General features: G+C 41.3%; 1 pseudogene; it reads right to left on the reverse strand.

Moving 5' to 3' along the window:
• Positions 1-1,398: 1,398 nt before the first annotated feature.
• Positions 1,399-3,442, reverse strand: LOC149831046 (myb family transcription factor IPN2-like; annotated as a pseudogene).

The raw sequence follows: 3,442 nt of genomic DNA on the forward strand, positions 1-3,442 counted from the left end.
GTGTTAAAAAAACCTCGAGCAAGAAACAACTGAAGGAAACATGAGCACCACGATTAAACAAAACACTTTATTGCTCTTTTTTTATAGTTACAAGAGGGAAAGAAAAGAAAAAAATTATACAAGGCCCCAAAAAAAATCGGTCCAGGGGGCGCTGCCCCTCAAGCCCTCATCCCGCTGACCGCGTAGCGGGACCCGCACTGGGGGGAGCCCCCGGACCCCTCTTCTGTAAGGGCAAAAACTCTGAATTAGGCTCCACAACTCATCAAGTTGAATGATGCTACCCACGCTGGGAGGAGCCCCCAACCCCCCCTCTTGTAAGGGCAAAAACTCTGAATCAGGCTCCACAACTCATCAAGTTTAATGATGCTACCCATGCTAAGAGGAGCCCGCCAAACCCCCCCCCCCTTCTGTAAGGGTAAAAACTCTGAATCAGGCTCCACAACTCATCAAGTTAAACGATGCTACCCACGCTGGGAGGAGCCCCCAAACCCCCCTTCTGTAAGGGCAAAAACTCTAAATCGGGCTCCACAACTCATCAAGTTGAATGATGCTACCCACGCTGGGAGAAGCCCCCCAAAACCCTCCTCCTGTAAGGGCAAAAACTTTGAATCAGGCTTCACAACTCATCAAGTTGAACGATGTTACAGTCAGTGTACAGGTCAGTCGGTGCTTGATGGAGCAATGTAGGATCGTCTGCTGGATGTGCACATAAGCAAAAAGAGAAGGGAGAGAGAGAGTGAGAGGGTTGATGTTAATGGCCTTTGCCGGCTAAGGTTCATTTTGTTGTGTAGACTTTGAAGAGTCAACATCATCTTTGACTTTCTGGATGAAGAACATGTTTGTCCTTTTTTTTAACTGTTTGTTTTCCTTTTTTTGAATAAAGGATATTTTTGTCATTTTCTCAAACTATCATTTTATGGCAAGAATAGCAATAAAGGGTACTTAAGTCTTTGGAACCGCAATAGACTTCGATGCCAAGGGATGTCAACATACATGGGAATACGAGCCCCATGTGCTTACATACGTGGCACTCATTCAGACCCCCGAACACAGACGTGGGATTCAGTGAATCATCGGGGGAGAACATACACCACCCTCTCAATCTTCCTAAAAGAATTAATGTAGGTAGTTTCTCATTCTGATGGCAACCTTTTTTTTGGTATTTAACAGGAAGAACCCTGGTTCAAGTGGTGGGGCCTGCGAGGGAATGCGAACCTGATATAGGCTCACGTGAATGGTTAAAACCCCTCAGCACAAATATGTGAGGCCCATATCACTGCACATGCTATTGGGCCTCACATTGCCAATGAGCTGGTTGTCAGTCTAAATCGGACAGGTGGTGCACATTTTTCGTGCAATGTGATTGCACTTGGTCTGCCTTCTATACTTTCTATAACCTTAAATTATAAATAAAAGAATTCCTGCATAAAGTGTTTCACTTATGAACAGATAACCTGCTTTGACAAATTAGCCATTAAAGCCTTAAGAAAAAAAGCAGATCAGGTCATATTGAATATAACTGATCATCCGGTGTATTCAATCCTCACCACACATCTCACTTGAGAATCCTGAGTGTCCCCACGCATATCGTGATCAAGTGAGATGTGCGGTGGGGATTTGTCCTTCACAAGGGCTTTCTTTTTCAGGCAGTCCCTCCGCTCCCATTTGGTTCTACTTGACCATCTAAGACAGTACCTTCTATCAAGTTACAAATTGTCCTAACATGATAAGTCTATGTGATAAATAATTCCATATGTCATCGATCCAACTTTTATTAATTTGATAACTAGCAATTGACACTACATTTATGAAGCTGAGGATATCCTTAACAATATAATTTCTTTTCTAGAGGTAAAGATGCAGATCCTCCTCCCATGTATCATCAATGGTGAAATTAATTCTGTCAACAGGATCGAATTTTTCTACAAATATCAATCCTTTTAGCTAATAGGATAAGCTTGGCTTCATAAATATCTTCCACGGATCCTATTTCATTTTTACTGTCAGTTGTGCTAGTTGGTGCAGCTTGTAAACTTTCATCTTCCTCTTGAGATTGAGTGGATCCCATGCATGGTGCTGCTGTACTCAAATCTTGCAGTCTAAATTCATCTGCCCATACTAATGGATCTTTGATACTACCAAAAGTATGAATAACTAGTATGCCTCTTAATTCTTACCTATGCAAACATTGTCATTGGTTGAAAAGAATATTCCATCCAGTGGCCTATTAATCTGATGTTGTTGTATGCCATCTCCACATATGATTTGGAGGTCTTGCAGGGAAGGCAAATTCATGTCAGGATTCAACTCTTTCATTTTCCCCATATCTATCATCCCTTGGTTACCACCAACACAATTTCCACTACCCTTCAATGCCATAGGGTCACCAGATAGGGTCTGGCAGGCTTTTTCAAGTATGGTTTGCATGTACCTCCCTTGAGCTTCTATTCTCAACTGGAGATGTTTTTGCACCTGTATCCATAACCATATGGTTAGACATAAAAGCATGATTTTGTGTTTATACTTCTCCTGTACGGCTGTTTTTTTTAATCAGAATTTGACTACCTCTAGTTGTTCATGCAATCTTCTTTGTACCTCCATTTGCAGTCTAAAGGCTTCACTTATGTGCACGTTCCTAACAAAGCATTTCTAATAAAACAAACAAGCACAACCTTGATTACTATAAAAAGATGCACAAGCTTAAAGTTGGTCCGTTTATCTTTTCTATCAATGACAAACAGATCATGAAAGTTCTTACTCATTTGCATTCCGACCAATCATTCCTGATGAAGAACTTGTATTTCTTTGGAGTTCTAAAGTTGCTGCTGTCAAGAAACACCCTCTCTTCTATTAATGAAACACACACACACACACACACACACATTCATATTCTTATGCACCTGTCTCACTGTCCTTAACTGAATGATCATTGAATTCCTTGTGTGGTTGCTTTCCTAGCCTGAATTTCTAGATAGCAGAGGAACCAAAAAAATTAAGGATAACAAGTCAATGAATTAGAGGTAAATTCATGATGAGAGTTATTTAAGCAAATAGGCTAGAAAATAGAAGTGATGGAATGACCTCAGATTTTTTTTCTTTTTTTTGGTTCTCTAAACCGACCTGGAGATGGCTCTTAAGATGGTAAAGAGTAAGACCCTTGACACCCATAACTCTCATGATGGTCTTTGGAGTTGCCTCTGCAGAAATTGAATCATGCATCCCAGTTAACATGCCATTTTCCATCTAGTACAAGAAACAAAAGGCAGGAGATAAAATAGCAGTAAGAAACAGAACAAGTACTGTCAGGGCCTCCCAATTAAGTGACTGCATCAACAAAGCGGTCATGCAATTCCACAGTCCACCTCAGTCTGGGCTTTGGGTCAGTTGTCAGGACAAGTCCAGAATCACCATGAGCACACACCTGCCTATCTTGGGAAGACAT

Source organism: Nuphar pumila, chromosome 7, assembly GCF_984573655.1.
Source record: "Nuphar pumila chromosome 7, dmNupPumi1.hap1.1, whole genome shotgun sequence".
Lineage (NCBI taxonomy): Eukaryota > Viridiplantae > Streptophyta > Magnoliopsida > Nymphaeales > Nymphaeaceae > Nuphar > Nuphar pumila.